This window comes from Typopeltis vanoorti, chromosome 9, assembly GCF_054136105.1.
Source record: "Typopeltis vanoorti isolate ZY-2024b chromosome 9, IOZ_Tvanoo_1.0, whole genome shotgun sequence".
NCBI lineage: Eukaryota > Metazoa > Arthropoda > Arachnida > Uropygi > Thelyphonidae > Typopeltis > Typopeltis vanoorti.
Window position 1 is genome coordinate 125,958,925 of NC_143557.1, and position 23,839 is coordinate 125,982,763.

A 23,839-nucleotide genomic window follows, 5' to 3' on the forward strand; every position below is an offset into this window, starting at 1 on the left:
CGTAATCGATAACAAGGCTAACACCACCCTGTTCCATTTACATCGCAGCCGATAACAATACATCGGTGGTGTCTTTTCGATGTACGTGCAACTTAGGTAGTTAGCGCTTAGCCATCGTGACTGGGTAAACACATGTTCCGCTAGCGTGTTACTTAAAACGGTGCTTATTGGCACCATCACTCTGATGGACATGAACATAATACTTGGTCTAGTAAAGTATATTCTAGCGATCCTAAAACTTTGGTAATCTTAAAAAGCAGTAATAGACTGAGCATGCGCAAGTCGTAAGCATAAGGTTGGCTTTATAACCCTAGTGTTATAACAAAAGTATTAACAATAATAAAAGTATTAACAGTAATTTATTATGTTTTAAGAATAGCATACACAGTTGACAAACATCAGTATACTGTATTGTGTTCCGTAACCTTGGTTACTTGGACAATTCAAAACAACAGATATAACGAACTTGTACAAATGTCATTTTTGTTACAAACCTGCTCGTTTCTTGCAATTTTGTGTGCCAAACCTGCATGTCACATTACTATGTAAAGCACGCCCCACATCTAGCCCATTAAGAATCTGAAGATTAATTAATTTTGGATGATTTACAGAAGGATGATTATGCTTTGCAATATGATACGCAGTGTGAAACACACGGCACGTGATTTCGTTGAGCTAAAGAGTTCTGTTCTACAAGGTGTCTCAATAAATTCTCACTTTTACTTATAATAATTGCTTTTACGAACATTGAGTTTAGTAACTCAATGTTCGTAAATTTTCTTTCTGAGTTGCTTTTGTTGGCATTGTTTAGATCCTTCCCCTTTAATACATATTAATCCATTTATCCACTCTGATGCTAAATGAATACCCTGATGCGAAGAACTTGCGCCTAGGGGCTGTACCTCTGCACATGTTATACACCCCAAATCTTCGTCCTTACAAAATAACTAATTCTATTTACCTTTGAATGCGATCCACTGGTCGAGTGTCCAGCAAGTGGGTAAATCTTTCCTTTCGTTCAACGTATTAATATTATCGCATTGCAACTGATGAGAATCCTGTGTTTCTGTGGATTCGTTAGAGACTTCTTTCTCTTCAGAAACCACACACAAACTGTCATTACAAACTTGTTTTGTATTATCACTGTCATCCGAGCTATTTTTCCGTTTAAAGAAGGCACCAATGTACTTATCCATAGTTGAAATAGTAGGCCTACATAAACATAAAAATATGACACGATTTTCTTTGTGCTTCTCATAATCACATAAATACATGATATACAACTGCTAATTTGCTGTTCTATTGTTGATATTGACTATTGCCAAACAGAAAAGACAAAATATCGCTACGAGGCTGTCAAAACTCCACTACATTACGCTGCAATAATGTTTGCTTGTCAATCGCCGCAAGATAACGCATTACAGGAAGCTCCAAACCTCCCCGTCCCTTTCATCACGCGTTCGTAACCAGGCAACCGTTGATATTGACTTTACATACACATTCAAAACTGTCAACAATTGTTGAATAATAACACAATAATATAGGCATAATTATCGTAAAGGGACAAAAGCCACAAAACAGAAAAATGTTCCGTGGCCGGGTAATATGCAGGATGGTTCAAAATTCCACGTACAAACTTTGAGGGGAGGTAGAGAACATCAAATTCAACCATATTTCCCAAGGAAAGCATGACCGGAAACGCCACCCAGAAAATGATAGGTGGCGCTGTTCGCCAGCGCTCCAGGTGAGCAATTGGGGCTTCCTCATTCAAGTTTTCGACGTCGTACGAAGAACATGCGTCGTTTTACGAACGCTGAGATGGCAGATATATATATATATATATACAAATACAAATAACGTCAAGGACCACACTCGCAGAGTAGCCTCCATCTTGCAACTAGCTATGAAGCAACAGTAGCGCCACACTGTAATAGTGGTCTTTTTGAACGTTATTAACCTATCTCATTCACTGTCATCATTATTAAGGGGAAAAAAAGTATTACCTTATGTTGAATTTTTTCTTGACAATTATTCATAAGACTATAACACTTTTTTATAAAATCTTTATCAAGTAGCTTTATCTTTCCAAAACCGAAAATTTGGTACAGATATGTAGATGACATCTTTATCATTTGGGATCATACAAAAGAAGAACTAATGAATTACCTCAACCAAATCAATAGTTTCCACAATACCATCAAATTCACATTAGAAATGGAAAAAGATAAAAAACTGCCATTCCTTGACATTTTAATAAAGAAACAATCCAATAATAGTATCAACCTATCTGTATACAGAAAACCTACAAATACTGGACGTTACCTCCATTTCAACTCAGCTCATCACATAGCTCAGAAACTTAGCATTATCCATAGTCTCAAGAAAAGAGCTATACAGTATACGACAGACAAGGATGACCTACTAACAGAATTAACCACAATATCCAGAGAACTTTCTTTAAATAGTTACCCTAAAAAGACTCTATAACAAGATTCTATTTACTGATATACCACATCGACAACGTGATGACGTCCAATACATCAGTACAATTACAATTCCTTTTGTCAACAACCTTTCCAAAAAATTAGCTAACCTTTTAAAACCATACGAGATCAGAGTGGCATTCAAACCAATCAATACTATTCGGAAATTTTTAAGATCACCGAAAGATCCTCACCCATTCTACAAATACTCTGGAGTATATAATATTCCTTGCTCATGTGGTATTAGTTACGTAGGTCAGACATCTAGAAGCTTCGAAACGAGAAAGAAAGAACACATAGGATATGTCAGAAATAACAGACAAGACATTTCAGGCCTTTCATGCCACTTTGCCTCTACTAACCATCACATTGAGTGGGATAAGAGCCTTATGCCATACATAGAAGATAACTACTATTCAAGAACCTTTAAAGAAGCAGCTACAGTCGCCCGTATAACTGAAAACCTAAACAAGAATCAAGGTCTAATTTTACCAGAAATTTGGAAAACTTTCGTCAGATCATTAAACATCAAAGAAATGAACTTTCATAACAATTACGTCATGAGTCATCACGAATAAATCACGTTAACGAGACACGCACATTGTCACGCACAATACCAATTTTTGTATGATTTAGAACCATCGGTTATAACCTAGTCTGTAACCTTCATTTTGTGCTTACTGATTTGTATTCCCTGAGGATGCCAATAGAAACAGATTGGCGAAACATGTAGGAGGATAAAAATAAAGCTACTTGATAAAGATTTTATAAAAAAGTGTTATAGTCTTATAAAGTATTACCTTACTTTTACCCCCTCGTACATCAGTACCGTGGGTGAAGTAAGAATTTTATTTTATTTAATTTATTACATAATCCAAATATGGTAAATAGGTCTAACAGCTACAGATAACCTTCTTATTGAATTAGCCAGCTAACAAAGGGGTGGGGGCTGTTATTGTACCAACACCATGAAATCATGTAAAAATGTGAGCATCTGTTAACAACAAAAACTATAAGTACACAGCACTTCAATGCTGAATTTCTCTGAAAAAAATTAGTAATATATAATAACTATGAAAGGTTATTAATATCTATTTTTTTTATTTCAGCTACCGTCCACTCAGAGACGTGTGAAACTTTCTGTCTTCAGCTCAGTGAATGGTGCTGAGATCGGTCACATGATTGCAGCGCACAAATAGTTCAAAATGGCGGCTATTATACATGCACGTTCAAAGTAGAATTATTTGCTTCGAAAGATGTGTGTTTGATAGCAAAATAGAAACGTTTGAAAAATATGTATGGAGACGATACTGTTAGCGTGGGTATAAAAGCGAGGTCAGACACTTTAAGAGTCAAACCGAGGTCAGAGACAAGCCTCACAACGGACGGCACACTACGGGTGCAATTGACTGGACTGATCTTCATTCAACCCACAGTCGAGATATAGCGCCTTCCGACTTCATCGTTTTGTAGCCATGAAAAGTCACTCGCATGTGTGTGGTCAAAGCACTTCTTGCCAAGAGTTTTGTTATGTTAAACTGAATGACATAGAAATATCATTATTTAAACATGTTCCCAATCACAATAGATGATTTTGTTCAGATACTGTTTTTTAATTTAATCTACTGAAATGACTTGAAGGCAAAATACAAGAATGGCTACAAGATGGGCAACGTCAAATGAATTCTTTACAAAAAAAAAAAAAAAAAGATAAATAAAATTTAAAAAAATTTAGAAAAAGATTAATTTCAGAAGATCGTGAAACTTTGATGCCTGTGTGTACAGAATCAATATCAAAAAATCCATATCCATTTGCACTTGTGTTGACCCCTTTTGAAGATTGTTAAGACGGAACATGAATCCAATACTTCAATCACAAGTAAACTTTTTGGCATCATCCAGCATTGCGAATCTATCAAAGAATATCCAAAAAACTATCAAGAGTCGTTTCTTTTGATCGACCTAACCTGGTTCGATTTCAGTTCAAAATCTTAAAAGAGATCCTGATGGGCATGTTGAGTCTTCCCTTCCCTTGTATATTAATCATATTCCTTCATGGCTTAAAAAGTCAAGGACCATTTTCATCCCTAAGAAATCAAATGCTACCCATCCGTCTCAATAGAGATCTATTACTATAGCTCCTATATTCCATAAAATTGTAGTAAAATTTACAAACTGTATTTCCTCATGATGTTAAGCAAAGAGCCTTCATTCCTGCTGATGAATGTGCCGAAATATCATCGCATTAACCGCCTTAATTTCTGAAGCTCGTCGATTGCAAATTCCACTTATGATTGCTTTGATGGATTTACAGAAAGCTTCTGACAGTATCTCCTATACTGCTATTCTTGAAGCACCTTTAAGGATTGGGTGTCCTGTTCTTTTTGAAGATTATATTTCTGAGTCATATAGTAAGTCATCCATTACAATTAGTATTGGAGATAAAATATCGTCTATTCGTTCGATACGTAGCATTGGACAAGGAGATCCCTTATCATCTTTAATATTGTTATTTATGGCTCTTTTTCATCTATGCCGTCATATATTGGGTTTAATTTGAATGGATGCCAAATAAATGCGACGGCGTTTGCAGATGATTTGATACTTGTTGCTGAAACTAAGATGGATCTTCAGGAGTTGTTATACCATGCTGCTCAGTAATTTACTCCCAGAAGTCTTGCAATTAATGAAGGCTAGTCTTTTACCATCACCCTAATACCATCAGGTCATGATAGGGAAATGAAAGTTCAGGATTGCATCTGTAATATTTCTAACCACCCTCTTAGAAATATCGGTATTTTGGACGTGTGGCGGTACATGGGATTAATGTTTTTGGGTGCTGGACGACGACGACCTTGGTCGAGTCAACTTTCATTTCTGGATAATCTTCGAAAAGCTTCATTGAAGCTTCAGCAATGCCTCGCATATTAAATCAAATTGTGTTACTCGAATTATTCCATTCTTTAGTATTAGGAAAACCAACTTCGACTATCCTAAATAGACTAGATAAAGAAACACATCAAGCAGTTAGATCTCGGCTGAGACTATCACATGATGTTCCTGTTTCTTGCGGCCGTTAAATCTCATGTATTAAGAATTCCTGCAATGAGATGGATGGTTCCTCGTTTAAAATATCTAAGGTGAAATAAACTCCATCATTCATTTTCACCTTTTAAAGGAGTTCCAAAGGAGTTCTAGAGGCATAGCTGCCTTTAGAACTCCTTTGATTCAATGAGAAGTAACTAAAACACTACTTGGACCTTTGATGGTGGAATATTTTGTTTCTAACTGTCTTGAAAGGAAAAGATCGGAAAGACTTCTATACCTGGCAATCGAGGGGAAGCCTCTCAGCGGGTGACTTGGAGAAGGTTCGGTCTCAACATCTTTGGGTCCGTGAAGGAACAAGAATGTTGCCCTGGATGGGAGTATATAGATCTGGTCAGGGCTCAGATAAATGTCCTTCCTACCAAGACTCGTATATCCTGTGGTAGGCATAATATAGATACGACACGTAGGGCTGGATGTGGGTTCAGAGAGACTACCACGCATACTTTATCTCAGTGTTATATAATGCAATATGTGTGCCATCATAAATGAACCGGCTAGGAGCCAAATATCAAGATTGGGGTAGGCATAAGAAAGCTTGATCTTTTGGCATCAAGAGATGGTAATATTGTCGTCCTGGATATTCAATATTGTGGATCGGACCGAGAGCTGGATTGGACAAAGGAAGATAAGATAAATTATTATGCTTTTAATCCGGATATTAAAGGACATTGTTTAGAAGAATATGGCTAGCTACCGGGTTTTTTTTTTGATTGTTTGTTTTTGTTTTTGCTATATCCATCTCAAATAGATGGTGTGGCGTGTAAAGTCCTATGTGGATGCACAGATGTTGTTAGGGCTTCGTATCTAAGACATCAAAATACATATATTTGTAAAGCATGCATTAACGTTATGCACACCGTGTGTGTGTGTGTGTGTGTGTGTGTGTGTGTGTGTGTGTGTGTGTGTGTGTGTGTGTGTGTGTGTGTGTGTGTGTGTGTGTGTGTCAGCTGGGGAATCAATCAATGTGTCAATATATCAATTAATCTCGTGTATATGTTTAAGAGCAGTTGATTAACAATAAACACAAGCAAATATGATCTTAATTCTCTACATATTCTTAAATTATGAAAACAACAACGGCAACTTAATAAACACATTAATTTATTTGTTTTAAGTTCTAATACAAAAAGTAAGAGGATCTTCATTTTTGTATTAGGACCAGTGGCCAAACGGTGAAATAACTTGACTTCTAGAATCTTCTATAGCTGTACATTGGGTGTTTTTTATATATTGCTCCCACTCACGAAAGATTTATTTGTAAACCTATAATAAATTCTTACCGTGAGGGCTAAGGATTTTTTTTTTTTGCACTTTTACTGATTTTATATTTATTTATATATTTATTCAATTTAGAAACAAAGATCTCTCAGGGGACCCTGTAACCCCAAGAGAGCGCGTCCCCTGGGTGGCGGATAGGGGAGCCCACCATATATGTGTGTGTGTACATGCGCGTGCGTGTGTGTGTACATGTGCGTGCGTGTGTGTGTGTGTGTGTGTATATATATATATATATATGGTGGGATGGTCCGAATATACTGAATAAGGACTCGTGGACCAACAGGGCCATAAGGGACAATCATCCTGATTGTAAGGGAAGCGGCACTCCCATGGACCCCTAGCTGGATCTATCCTCTCCTTCTTCTACTTTGAGGAAGACCCACTTACTTTAATCTTTCCTATAAGGCCTTATCAGCCAACTCTTCTTACTTTATGACCCTTGTGCTATTAGAGTACTCGAGGGCCATGGGGTCTTTTCATTTCTGGCCTTACAACTATGTCCTCTCTATAAACCTTACTATATTTCTTCTATAATCTACCCTTTCCCCTTCAATATACCCTATTCCTCCTATGGGTTTAAATTCGGAAGAAGGCGAGTTCAGAAGCCTTAAGGTAGCAGCCCTACCACTGAACTATTCCATCGTCAGGCTAGTCCCCTGACATGGAGAACATAAACATACTTGTAAGCTGACAGAAAAAGATAATCGGATTGAATCTATGGGAAACGACCCTGCAATGGAAAAGGGAAAACGAAAATGGAAACGACAAAATATAATACACATAGCAAACTGGAATGTAAGAGGAATAGCATATAAAGAAATAGAATTAGACCAGTTATTAAATGAAAAAAATTTTAAAATAGCAGTAATCACTGAAACAAAAAAGAAATTAAAAGGAACTATGAGAACTGAAAACTTTAATGTGATATACAGTGGAGTCGACAGAGACCAAAGAGCACAGGCAGGAGTAATGATTTGGATTCATAACTCCCTTTCAAAACAGTTAAAACATTATAAATTATGGAATGAAAGAATAATAGAAGCTAGAATAAAAATAGATAGAGGCTATTTAACAATAATTGGTTTATATGCCCCAGAAGAAGGAAGAGAACAGGATAATATTGATTTTTATAATCAGCTACAAAACATATATAATAAAATAAATAAAAATGATTAAATAATTTTAGCAGGAGACTTAAATGCAAGAATTGGAAACACGAAAATTAATAATAATATAGGAATACATGGAGAACACACTCTAAACAGAAATGGTAAAAAATTGATTGACTTTGTAGTTTATAATAACCTAAAAATAATGAATTCCTTCTATAAACATAAAGACATATATAAATATACTTGGGCAGCAAGAGGATGGAAATCAATATTAGATTACTTCATATTAAATGAAAAGACATCAAAATTTTCACTAGATGTTAGAGTTCACAGAGGATATGAAATAAGCAGTGACCACTTCCTTGTTAAAATAAAATTAAGATTACCACCTAAATGGCTACAAGTAACAAGAACAGAAAGAAAAATTGAAACATTTGTTTATAAAACTAGACTATTGAATGACACAAATGTACAATGGCTATATGAACAAAGAATTAACCAGTATCTAGATAAAATAAAACAAAATGAAGAAATAGAAATGGAATGGTTTAATATAAAAACGATACTAAATGCAGCAGCAAATGAAAGCTTAGGAAAGACCAAAAAATTCAATAAAAGAAAAAAACTGAAGATCTGGGATGATACAATCAAAAAAATAATCAAAAAGAAAAAAGAAGCCTATCACAAATGGTTAAGTAGTAAATGATTATAAGATGAAATAGAATATAAAAGAATAAGAGCCATAGCTAAAAGAGAAGTCAGAAAAAGACATAGAGAATCATGGAATAAATTTGTTTCTAATTTAGAACATGATTTATATAAAATAAGACCCAATGTATATAAGATTTTGAAACACCTAAATGCAGATACCAAAGAAAACATAAAATTAAACACTGAATTGAAATTAGAAGAATTTCTAAATTACTACACAGAACTGTGGACAGATAAATATTTTAAAAAAGACAACTGGCAAACAATTAACGAAAATGAAAAGGAAATAACTGAAGAAGAATTAGAAATCAGCCTGAAAGAAACAAGAAACGGAAAATCACCTGGAGAAGATAAGCTAGGTTCAGAACTATATAAATACGCAGGAACAAGATTCAAAGAAAGACTCTTATTATTTTTAAATAAAATTTACTCAACTGGTATCCCCCCAATAGAATGGAAAAAAGCAATTGGGATTCCTATCTTTAAGAAAGGTAATAGAGATGACCCTAAAAACTCTAGAGGTATCAGTATACTAAATTCATGTTACAAAATATACAGCAGAATCTTAAATAACAAACTAATGAAATATTCCGAAAACTTTATTCTAGAGGTACAAAATGGATTTAGAAAAGGACGATCATGTATAGATCCAGCCTTCTGCCTAAAATTAATAATAGAGAAAAGAAGAGAATATAATTTAGAAACACATATTGCATTTATTGACTTTGAAAAAGCATTTGACAAAGTTAAAAGAAACATATTATTTAACATATTAAAAGAAAGACAAATACCAAATAATATCCTAAAAGCTGTCACAAGTATATATGAAAATAATCAAATACAAATAAGATTAAATCATGAGCTATCATATACAAGAGAGATAAACCGAGGGGTCCGACAGGGATGTCCCCTCTCAGCAACTCTTTTTAATATCTACTTAAATGAAATAATAATAAAATGGAGTAAAAATTTACATCAAGGAATTAAACTTTCACCTACAGTTAACTTAAACACTCTCCTCTTTGCAGACGACCAAATAATAATTACAAATTCTGAAGATAACTTACAGAAAGCTATTTTAAATCTAAATGAGATATCCAATGATTATGGTATGATAATATCAGCGGAAAAATCAAAAACCATGGCCTTTAAAGGACAAGATCCAGCAAGAACTAAAATAGTATTAGATAACAAGATCTTAGAACAGGTGAATTCACTTAACTACCTAGGAAGTATGATCACTTATGAAAATGAAAAAGATATAAACGTAAAAATTGCAAAATATTTAAAAATAACAGGAGTAATTAACTCTATATTTAAACCAAACCTAGTTCAAAAACAAACCAGACTAAAAGTATACAATACATTAGCCCTATCGGTCTTAATGTATGGAAGCGAAATCTGGACAATAAAACAAAAAGACAAACAAAGATTAACAACAGCAGAAATGAAGTTTATGAGAAGAACTGCAAAGTATACCCTATTTGATCACAAAAGAAACGAAGATATTATGAAAGAATTAAACCAAGAACCAGTAATAGAAAAAATGAAAAAATATAAACATAAATGGATAGAACACGTTCAAAGAACGAAAACAGAAAGATTACCAAAACAAGCCTTAAAGTACAAGCCATTAGGAAAAAGAAAACCAGGACGTCCTCTTAAACGACTCAACGATGACTTATAAGGCCGGAACAGGCCATACTAGGCCTAAATCCTTGATACGTATGATGAAGATAATGATGATGATGAGAAACAAACATGAAAATTTTCCAAACCACTTTAGACTTCCAATAAGTGACTCTTCTACACTTTTTTCTATTCTACAGGATTAAAAATGGGAAAATTTTTACGCCTCCATATGGGACTGGCTACCTCACCTTCACATGAAAAGTCTTAATAAAAGTTCTTCGCTTCCTAGACGGAGTTCAAAAGCAGGTATTTCCAATTAATGGACATCGTCGATACCGAGTGAGTTACAGAGATTCGTTTTGTATTATATTTGACAAATTATTGCATTCATTTATGTTTCTAGATTTATCAATTAATAATCTTGATTAATAAGCAGACCATATGGTACAGATCGCGCGCGTGTGTGTGCGTGCGCGTGCGTGCGTGCGTGCGTGCGTGTGTGTGTGTGTGTGTGTGTGTGTGTGTGTGTGTGTGTGTGTGTGTGTGTGTGTGTGTGTGTGTGTGTGTGTGTGTGTGTGTGTGTGTGTGTGTGTGTGTGTGTGTGTTCTGACATAAGAACTCGTATCTTGTTAATAACTTAATATCACAGAGCAAATATGGATAACACACAATTTCCTGATTGCACAAAACAGTTTTCAAGATTAAATAAATAAAAAAATAAAACAAATAAAACCTTCCGTTTGAAGTATCTTAGCAATGCTATTTAAGATGCAATTAGCACTTAGGAACTCGTTGATATTTGCATTTACAACATGGTCAGTGGCTTTAGAAACAGTTTGAATTTCCTTCACGGTATCATCAACGAATAGCTCGAGAGTTCACCAAACACTTCCTCCTTTTCGTCGTGTAATTATTTCTGGCAAAATTGAAAAATGAGTGCAATGCAGAACCCTTCATTGCATGCACTCGTTACACATTTGTTGTGCTATTTGAATCAAGGATTCATTACCATCTTCCAAAAGTTGTTGACGAACTCAGAGATCGTTTTGTAGTTTGTGGTAACGTAATAGAGTGAAGAAGAGATAAACGCCCTCCACTTCTTCAAAACTATTTCTTGTGGCAGTGACACTTCGGGCTCAGTGAAAACTGAATTCAGTGAAAAATAAAAATAATAAAAATATTATTATTATTAGTATAATAGCCTCTTGCATGTTCTTTAATACTAGATTTCTCCTATTACCTCGATGTATGTATTTCAGTTTTTAAGCCATCACACTTTAGAGTTTCGCACCTCTATAACACAGTCAAGAGAAAAACGAATCTAAAACCTACGGTCGAATACTCGCAAGAATTCAATGAATGTTTATTAGTTTCAGTTAACCTGTTTTATGCTGAAGTGGAAGATTTTTCTCCCGTAAACTCTGGTTTTTCATTGAGGAAAACACAGAAATCTGACATTTCTATTTTACTTCTGTTTGGGGCAGATTCTTCAAATTGATATTAATAATTCCTTTACCGGCTGCATGGATTTTAAATAAATTCAATATCTACGATGTCAGTTACAGTTTGTTGAAACATTTCAAGTTTAGTTTCAGTCGGACCATTTGTAGTGGCAAACTTAGATAAAAACAAAATTATATGTCTGAAATATATAAATAAAAAAACGTTTACCATATGCTTTATAACTTTGGGTATACTCATCAATAAATTCTTTGAATGGAGTAAATTGTCTCAGACATTACACGACACTTCTCTCGAAAACAGGCTGAAATATCGAAGATTCTTCTCTGAACAGTTTCAAACTATTTGCGTGTAATAATGATTATGACGATCGACCGATGCTAATGTTCATTTGACATGTGAGATCGCACAACAGTAGTTGACAAATCCGATAAATTCCTACGTTTAGAAAATGCTTTATAAAATATGTTTCTTTTATTATTATAATTTCATGTTTTGTTGGAAACATTGGATTAATGGACTACTGGAAAGACAAAATTAAGCAAAACCAAATTATGTATCCAGTACATTATGCAAAACACGCTGTAAGTTTAAATTAGCGTAATTATGAGTGGTCTCAGCATACAATGAACAAAACTCACCTTTTTTAAAATGATTATCATTTCCTGTCATTTCTTAATTTGTTTTACATATGCAAATATTTTGACAAATAATAATTTTGGAAACGAATAAATCATCCTCAGACTTGTTTCTATATTTGTCAAATTATTATTATTACATTGCACCTCCATTAATCTCAGGACTCATCTCAGGAGGCCACTCTACACTACACGATCCACAATAAACGTTACATAATCCACTGTCTGCTCTACATCACACTGTACACCATTTTTAATGATGACCAAATTAAGTTGATAATAAAAATTATTTCTCTTTCTCACAATCGATGTTACACTTGTTTTGTAAAATAAAATTTTTATATGTTTATTACTACATTCACTGTCTATTTGCTTCCAATTTTACCAGCGAACTTTACGCAATAAACAAAGCACTCGAAGCTTATTTAAATTATCATCTCAACAATCTGAAGGAATTATAATTTACAGTGACTCAAGATCAGCTGTGGAGGCAATCAAAAATGGCACTACCAAGCTCACACAAAACACCCATAAACTCTTAAATCAACTAAAGTGTTTAGGAAAAAGTTGCATTTTACAATGGATTCCTGCTCATGTAGGCATTGATTGTAATGCAGTAGGTGATAAATTAGCAAAAGAGGGCAGAACTCAACCAAGAAACTCAGATGATAACTCTTACTGATGCTAACGTACTAGCAAAATCTAATTCCACTGAAATCAGTGATACAACAACAAATTCCGGAAATCAATGCTGACAGAAAGACTTCCACCACGATAGCAAGACTACGAACAGGACATTATAGAGGAATGAAGATCAATACAGATGATACGAGAACATATAGAAACTGCAACAACTGCCCCAATACTGAACTGACACCCACTCACATCTTTAACTGTCCAGAAATTACAGCAGCCTTGCAAGAAATAGATCCTAATCCTGAACAACAGCTCTATACAAACAAAATCATCGACATAGCCAAAGCAGTTCAAGGAGCACATGGAAACATCTAAGGCTCTTCAAAGGACAAGACAACAACAACTACTACACTGTCAGTTGTTAACTGTAAGTTCCAAGAACCCATTTTTAAACCTACTGAGTAATTTAAATTCTGATAAAACTCCAACATCGCGGGAAGAGTTGTAACTAAAATGTAAATATCCTAGCAGTCAAAGGTAACTCAAATTTCCAGAAAGGGTAAAATTATAAAAGGCAATAATTAAATGTTAATTAAATGTTAATAATTAAAAGTTAAATATAATTAAATGATTATCAATTTTGTATTCATAAACAAATGTAAAACCTGATTAAGTAAACTGATACCACCATTGCATATCTAAAATGTCTGATATCTTGTCAAATTCTTTTTACGTACTATTTCTCCCCTGTATACGAAATAAGATCTCACTTTCAACTGACATTTATTTGTAGTAAATACGATTTAAGAAGGAATTTTTTGTGGTGTAAATTTCTGACAATTAATAGACACGCAAAAAAATGGAGACATTGTCGGCCCAAAATCTAGTGAATTTGTCGGTTTAGTCACCATACAAAATTCCAAGGGATATTTTAAAAGCTTCCTATCCGATTCTCTGACATGTTGACAAATAATGGGGATGAGATGTACGCCTTCGTTCCAAAGAAGGCAGCTAATCCCTGGAGATCCCCCCCCAGGCTCGAAATTCAAATACTTTAGGAGGAATGTTCTGTAACAGAAGTAAGCTGACTAGCGGTGAAAGCTTTTCAAATAGGAAATCGACAAAAAAAAAAAAAAGGTGGCAGACAAAAATCTCCTGGGAATAGAACTGTAAGTTCTACTTAAACTTAGGGACATCGTGGGTATGGTATAAGAAAGAAAGTAGTTGCCATACACACACACACACACACACACACACACACACACACACACACACACACACACACACACACACACACACACACACACACACACACACACACACACACACACACACACACACACACACACAAAGACACGCACACATCTCATTCCTAATAGAGGAAATCAATCAGACATCATTATAGAAAACTTGATCCGCGTTATTATTCTTCATGCAAAACTTAACACGCGAAACGAATATTAGTAGCAGCAAAAAAAGAAAATATTTTGATACCAACATTAACTGTACCATAACTTTAATCTGACTCTCACCTGAGCTTCCAAATAGGTTATGGATAATGGTAACTCATCGCTGACATCACTAGCAATGGTTATCAATGAGTTGGATAACCATTTTCTGTTCTCTCCGATCTTTTAATCGATGGTGATTCAGAACAATAACCTCTTTATTTTTGTTTCCTTAGTTACAGACTATAGATGAAACCAATTCCGTACGTTCACCTTGCATTTGAAATATATTTATTTCCAAGCGATGACAGGCGTGCCCCTGAGAGGGTAGCAGTCCGCATGACCAATATGTATGAACGAGAAACTATCTTTGTCAATACAGTTCAATATACCTGTCATTCCACCCCATGTGGAGGTTCAATTGGACAGAACTACTACCACTACGCATAAAAGGGGAAAAAAGTTTTACAGATAATCAATACTATGTCTCGTGCAAGAATAATTACTCTAAAACTTAATGTTCATTCGCTTAGCTCACTACGAAAACTCAGTATAGATGAATTGGAGATAATTATTAACAGAGAATGAATACACCAGAGCTTGGAGGGAAGTTATTATAGCAAATTAACTTAGTGAGATAATTTCTGGAATAAATTACCGCTTCTACCACATGTACGTAGAATTAGTGTTGAAAATCAATGCACTGTACATCTCATAAATACCACAGGAAATTACTACATTTCCAGAGATGTTTAGCCAATAGCTAACGTTTTGTCTAAATAAGGATCTTTGGGGGATTATTAATAGCCCAGATTTATTTTTGGTGTATTATTATTTCTAGAATTCAACAATTCAGTATAGAATATACAAATATTTGAATAAATAATAATCTATCGAAATATTTAAATAAGCCATTAGGAAAAAGAAAACCAGGACGTCCTCTTAAACGATTCAACGATGACTTCTAAGACCGGAACAGGCCATGCCTAGCATGGCCTGTTCCGGCATGATGATGATGAATATTTAAATAATACTTTCGTTTTACAATATACAGTTTGTTATCACCACGTACAAACGAACTAAAAGTTTGACAAAATAAGTAAACATTTGTGACACTCGAAATTATAATGGAAGCAGGTATGGCAGGATTTTGTGAAATCAACTTTCGTATGACATGATTTTCGTGAAAAATAAAGCCTTCTGTAGACTTTAACATCTGCAGTTATATCAGTAATTTTGGAAATAAATTCATAAGCATTGATTTGCATCCTGCTTAAATCAGTTACTCTAACCATGATAGCCTTTGAGGTATGCTATATTTTTACTTGCCTCCTACTTTTACAGTTATGGTATGCATCATAACTTAATAATAATAGACAGAAGTAAAATATGGTTGCATATTTGTTTCATTAAGTTCTTTATATAATTTCAAGGAATTTTTAATAAGATATTTAAACTTATTAAATATTAAAACGAAGTTAGTGGTTGTCGGGATAATCTTCTTTGGTGGTTTGAGAAGTTCTGGTTAAAAAATGCACGTCGTATCAATTTTATGCTATCTTCAACTTTAATCCAAAGATAGCATATTTAAGTGAATGTCTCGTCTCCAGCTGCATTCTTCAAAATTCATCACTAGGTCTGGTTCAAACAAAAGCAAAGACAGGAAATCCAAAGATATTCTGAAACTTGAACATCCATTTTGGTATTGAAACCCGAGTCTTGAAAAGAAAGAGAGACTTGAACAGAATAATAAAAAATATTGGGTACGGGTTGTTTATTCAAAGGCGGCTGTCTTTTGGTGAATATTTAATATGTGGACGTAGAACAGAATCACGAACGATGGGCGCATGTTTTCGGCGAGATGTGTCTACTCGATAATGCATAAAGTGGAAACTGGATATGCTGATGAGTGCTATGAATGTATGAAAGATAACATTATGTGTAGAAACAGCAGCAGGTTTTTAGGCAGGATGTTTCACTGAAATGCCGTCGCTAGAAAAGAACACAAAGATCAGTAATAAGATCTAGTTTTGGTCTAAAAGTGCATATTAATATTTCTGTGAGAAATTTTGTTCGAGTTACTACACTGCGCTGTATGATTCTTCGGATTCTCAAGATTTATAATGATTTTAACTTAACCTAATTGAAAAAATGCTTCACGAACTTTTTGAGAAGACTATAGTCTTATTATTCAAGTAACTGAATTTTATCAAATTAGAAGCTGTATTGATGCAACTTAAATAAGAAATTTTATTTCATTATACATTGAAAGCAGAGGATTTTTCTCCAACCGAAGTGTATATTTTTTTAAGTACAGTATTGGACTCTAAATAAGAGAGAATGGATATCGGATTTACTCAGAATACAAATAAAACTCAGTAGGACAGGAACTGCATAAATATGAAAAATACTGAACCAGTTTTCTAAAATTAATTTTAGAAAATTATTTTTAGAAAATGCATAATGATTTAGTTCTTTAATAACTTTGAATAAAACTAAAATGCTATTAAGTGCAAGAATATTCAAAAACTTTCTTACTCTCTCTTACTTACATAAATGAAGTTGAGAGGTGATGGGGACCATGCAGGAAAGACATAATAAAAAAACAGAAAAGTAGTTAGTGTCATTAAGAAATACGTACTGCAACTTCTTATCCAAGTAACCATGAGGACTATCGGACAAGGTCCAAAACAACATAAAATGCGCACCAGAAGTAAATATTATGTAAAACCTGATTACGTTAATTCAAATAAAAAAACAACACGATGAGTTGTCGTTTCTTTGCAAATCAACCTAATTTGTTTGAATCATTGCTAACCACGCAAACGCCTCAAGCAGTTCTCCAACATCTCACCTTCTTCGAGTATTATCTACACTAACTCTCATATTTCAGCGATACATGCAAAGATTAGAATACATTTCAAATCTGAGCTAAACAAAAGTTAAGCAACTACAACAAACTCCCTCAAGGACATCACCTGGTGAGAAATGAGGTTATCGCTAATATCTACATCAGGTGTGTCCGCCGCGTGCCGCAGAATAGTTCCCCACCGCCTAGGGTGTACTGGCTGCACTTACCTCGTCTGCGTCCTGCACGCAGAACTTCCGACGCTCGTTTTTCCTTCAGATATCTCGCACTGGGAAGGTCACTTAAACGATGACCCCCCTGCGGTCGGAAGAGGGTTTGTATAGATATCCACGTGTGGTCACTCAAAGAGGGGTCATTGTTGTGCGGACTGGAGCGGGACGTTCACGTGCATGCTAGGAATTTCCTGACCTCTCAGTTCCGCTTTACTTGATCGGACTATCGGAAGTCTCTCTCTTGGCTGTGACGTCATGGGAAACGTTCGAAATCTCTCTCTCTCTCTCTCTCTCTCTCTCTCTCTGACTGACTCCTTCTGTTTCTCGGAGGAGGAGGACAGTTCAATATTGCGTGTGAGGGAGTTAGGTTGGCGGGGTGCGCATGGTATGGCGGGATTGCCGACGGAGTTCCTTCGGCAGTCACAGAAGCCTCCACCTGACTGAGAGTTTAAAGAGATGATAAATTAGAGGCAGGTGACATCTTGGAGTAGACACCACGCTATATAGTCGCTCTTACGTAAACATTAGGCTTACGAGAGACCAAACTAGCCAGCCGCCATTTTTTTTTCTTAAGAGGAAATATTCTTCAGATAAGTTTATACATGAAGATATCTTTATATCAAAAGGTTAAGGAAAGGACGGCGTTTTCTTTTAGATTACCGTCACACTAAGTTACATTTACGCACGCACGCATACACACATACACGACTTGACAACCGCAAACTTTTTCGCAGTAAACCCTTTCTTCTTAAGTTTAATCTTGGAAAAGCTTCGTTCTGAGAAAGCGGCTGTCACTGAACTGACAGAGTCACCCTTGTGTCAACAAATACATTACGACATACTTTTGGCAGTTGTTCACAATTATAACTTGAAAAGTGCTCACGGTATCTTTATTGATCACCCTGGTCCCATAGCATCGGTAAATTTCTTGATTACTGGTCATTGGTAGAATAGCTGAAAACTAAAATCAACATCCAAAAAAATCGCTATTCACCTTGTTTGGATTAATATTTAAATTAATGTTCTGATAGCATAACATTCATTGTGATATCAACTTTTAATTAAAATACTTTTAAAAAACAACAGATGAATTATTGGAAGAGGTTAGCAGCTTGTTGCTGATGCACTTGCTAACACTGCGCAATTTTTCATTTACAGAAACAATCGTAAGTCCAGAAAGATGGGTCATAGACATTGCTTTAAGTTCGTACTCGGTCTTATTTGCGCAATATTGTAAAAGAGAGCATAGAACCACATTAGAGCGATAATCGCTAGTTAGTCAAAAATTATTATTGTTGTTGTTACATGACACCTTTAAGGAGTCCAAGGACTCATCTCCGGAAGGCACCAAGCAACCCACCGCACACACTACTTATATACTATGTTATGCCATCAATCACAAGCCAAGAGCATTTTTGTCTATCAACTGCGTGTGTTCTCCAGCCGATATGCCTGTATGCCAGATGAAAAAACAGAGTGTGTCAGAAAAAAATCCTTTCTAACTCCGTACGAGATCGGTTAACCTACCTTTAACTGAAATAGCCAATACAAATATTCCTCTCGATAAAATAATCGAAAGTCAGATTTCGATGTCGAAATCTGAGTTATTGACATACCGTAGAACCAGCAGGTTTTCATTCGCTCTAGGGGATTAACAAATACCCACAAAACTTCAGTAAATCCAGTGTCCTGACAGATCGTTAAATTAATAAATTTCATGTAACTAAGTTAGATGAATACACACATTTATTTGAACCAAAGAAACCTGCAGAACCTTATTTGTCTTTACAGTATAAATTAGTCTCGTTTTGTTTGCTTTATTAAGACAGGTGTGATTCCAGGCGTCTGTATTCCCATGGTAACAATTGCTGCTCCAGTATACCAGATGGTTACACAGTGGGCTCGTTAAATAACGAGACAGTTTATTTTTTATTTATTTTTTACAGCTTCATTATTTCTAGTGTAGACGCTGAGTGAGACAGTATTAATACCCATGTCAAGAATTTCCTTGAAAAAGTTGACCAAGATCGTACCATTTTAGAGAATCGTGACCAGTGATGAATCGTGATCCTTCTAACACGACTCTTTTTCTTCCTCATTCGTGGAACTGTTCATTAGGAATTTATTCGATTAAAAGTCAATATTACATCGATGTTATGCAATGTCAAAATTAACGCATGAGATGAGTCACAAGAGAGCAGTACTGAATAAAAACAACTGGCTCTTTCCACACGACAATGCACCTGCACATTATGCGTAAAACATGAAACAGTTTCTCTCTTACAAATCCACCACTGTGATCAAACATGTGCAGTATTTGCATGATTTGGTACCACAGGTTTATTTATTTATTGTAGTTTTTGTTTGCGAAACTGGAAAGAAAATTTATATCATAAAATATCACATAAAGTTGATATTTCAGCGTAAATAATCGCCAAAAATTTGCACATGATTTAAAAAATTATTTCTTGCTGTTATTAACATTTTTAGAACTATGTTAGATTGCTGTAAAAATGAGTTTTTTTGACAATAGTGACTTGCCTACATAAGGAAGGATTATTGTGTACAAAATGTTGACAAGAGCGTTTTGAGGATACTTGGTCATGTTTCTCGTTTAATTCCACAGAGAAATGAAGCAAGTTTTGAATGCTTTAGTTTGGGAAGAGCTGTCATACTTTTAAACGGCCTGACAGTTCATTGAATTTTGTTGTTGCTCTTTCACTTCCACTGAAACTCAGTAAAAGTAGTAAGCCTATATCTGCTATGAACTGCATTTACTTTCCCATAAAAATCACTTAAAATTATGATTTGTTTTCATTAGGTAACAAACCTTATGAGAATTTTGCATTGCTTTATGACATACGCAAACTCTTTAATTATTTGGTAAATTTAAACCATTCCCGAGGAAACAATTCGCCTGAGGTGACGCTGCCTAATAGCACACAACTAGTTTGGCTTTCTGCCAAGGGTAGTTTTATTTCACATAGATAGCTAGGAAAATGTAAAAACAAATGGATAAGAAAGGCAATAAAATGAAAATTCAGCTTTATGACTTATTAACAGACATATTATTATTTTAATGATCTAATTTGCAATTAATCTTAAAAGAAATGCCACTCATTAATTATGTACAGTTTACTTAAACGTTCTGATATCTAAATAGCTTGTTTCGACTCAACTTCTATAACTAGACGTAGTGACGGCACTTCGATATATTTTCACTATAACTTTCTCTCAGTGATTCTTAAATTCTATGGAGCAGATTACCTAATCTTCCTAGTTTAGTTAGCATCGATAAAGCCCTATGGTTTGAATGGTCTGAGTTCGAATTCCATCTAAGAGACAGAGGTTTCCACATCCCGGAAATTTATGCTTTTTTATTTTTTTTTCATGAGCCAAAATATTACGACCCCCCCCCCATCTTGTTTTGGCAACCAAACTACACAGCTGGTTGGAAACAGGCTTGTGGTGGCGATATTTTGGCATGGGGTTTGTTTTCATGGACATCACTTCGTCCTCTCATATCCCCAATGAACACATCTCGGCCGCTAATTCTTACCTAGAGATTGTTTCGGACCAAATCTTGCCCACAATAGTGACAATGTGGTCCGAAGAATCGGACTCTTCCAGCAAGACAACTCAAGGGACTTCCTTCCCACAACATTCTGGGGCCTCATTACATGCCTACAGGAAGAATGGTTCAGAATTCCAATTCAATTGATCGCTATCGTACGCTTGTTGAAAATATGCCCCATAGGATTGCTTCAGTCATCGCAGCGAAAGTAGCCTATATCTTATAAACAGCCATGGTGGGCGCCATGGCTGTTTGTTCCTCAAGCTATGGTGTCCTTTGACTTCTTTCCAAAGCAGTACATATTAGACATATTTTTAATATCGATTCCACACGCTGGATGTAGAAGAATCTACAGCACAGCAGTGCCGTGTGTGATGGCGCAGGTTATTATTATTATTATTAAAATAGACCTCCAGGGAGTCAGGGACTCATCGAGGGAGGCCACATATTACATACACCAGCTGTCATATCTGATCTTGAATTCATTCACACTGTTTGCACTCGCAACATCCAATGGCAATCCATTCCAATCACGCACCACCCTCTGAGAAAAAAATCTGGCCCTCACACCCTTCTTGGCAACATTCGTTTTCAGCTTCCAAGGATGCCCTCTCTCATCCTTTCTCCACCCTCCATAAAGTTAAAAACTCCATCAATTGAAATCCTGTATGACCCTTTCAGAAGTTTAGTGCTTATTATATTTTAATAATAAAAAATTATAGTCATACATGCTAAAACTAAAAATTTTAGAACCCACTTATTAGATCCGTGTTTCTCAAAGTGTGGTACGCGTCCCTACCCCCCCCCCGGGGGGGGTTCGCGTACCACACTTTGAGCTTATAAGCACTTTTATTGTGCGATATCCCCGTAGAGTAAACATTTAATTAATATTATTATGTAATCTTTTGCATTAATGTTTCTCTTGTAATAAAAACAAAATAGCAATTGGATATTTTCTTCTATTTTTGTCTTATAATCCATCAGGGGCGATATTTAATTGTTTGTCTCTGGGCGCGATCTGATCTGCGACAGCCCTGTGCGCACAATAGTCCAAGTGAGGTCTTGACAAGGTCTTGTAACGAGGCAAAATAATATCCTTATCTTTATATATTAAAGTTCGTTTCAGCATTGCAATTATCTTTCAAGTTGTACTTGCAATCTTTGCTACATGGCCCCTGAACTTCAACCTGCTATCTACTAACACTCCAAGATCCCTTGCCTGCTCAGTTTCTTCTAGCATAATCCCACCAATATCATGCGACGGTGGATATTTAATCACGTCAAAGAGCGTGACTTTATATTTACTGACATTGAACTGACGATTCCTGATTATCCTACCTATCTTTGCATCATCAGAAAATAACTGTATGTCGCTTGTCAAATCCTTCCCAATATCATTAATGTGCAGATTCAATAACAGTCGACCAAGGACTGATTCTTGTGGTACGCCACTGGTTAGCTTAAATCTTGTAGACTCACATCCCCCGTATACCACTTTTTGGTATCTGTCAGTCAATCATCCTCTGATCCACGATAATATTTCATAATCTAAACTCATATTCTCTAATTTATTCAACAGTCTTCCATGCTGTATTTTGTCAAAAGCCTTCTTAAAATCCAAAAACTTCATGGTGTGTCGATTCCCCTTGTCTAGTTGTAAGATTATTATATAATATGAGCAAATTGCTAAAACATGACCTTTCCTAAGTAACTCCATTTTGCTCATGGCAAAGTAGAGATTCCTGTCAAGCTATTTCTGAATGCGAGCCCCAATTTTTCCAAAATCTTCACCACCACTCCTGAGATACTGATTGGTCGTTAGTTCGATACATCAGTCTTTTCACCACCTTGTGCAATGATATTACCATACATTATTTCCACTCCTGTGGAATCTTCCCTGTTCTGAAACTCAAATTATATAGTCTGGTCAAAGGAATGGCCAGTTCAGCTGAACACTCTTTTAGCACACGCGCTGATATCCCATCAATCTCTATTGGGAGTTTTTTTCACTTGGTTACACTATAAATTATATCTTTAGTTTAATCCTTTATCCAAGTGTAAGGAAACAAATTTTGCGCCTGAAGTATCTTCAGGACTAGGGAAACTCGTGGTAGAGGTGGCATAAGTTCTCGTCCCTTGCCTTAGTATCTCCCATAATGCAAAGTACATCTTCTTACAGCCATGCATAATGCTATGCATTAAGGAAAGGGCCACTACCAAGACCGGTTTCAACCTTTTATTGAGGTCTCATCAGTGGGAGCCAGACCTACTGGTGGTGATACCAAGGTGGAAGTAATGGAGAAGTCATATTTGCATATACGAATTGCCAAAAGGTGTACCACCTTATTATTAAATTACTCTGGATTAGAGAAAGATGTTGGAAGTTATTTTTTTCACTTGGTTAGACTATAAATTATATATTTAGTTTAATCCTTTATCCAAGTGTAAGCAAACAAAGTTTGTGCCTAGTATCTTCAGGACTGGGTCTCCCACTGATGCGACCTCAATAAAGGTCAAAACCGATCTGGGTAGTGGCCCCTTCCCTTAATGCATAGCATTATACATGTCCGCTAGGAGATGTGCTTTGCATTATGGGAGATACTAAGGGAAGTGATGAGAACTTATACCACCTTTACTACGAGTTACCCCAGTCCTGAAAGTACTTCAGGCGCAAACT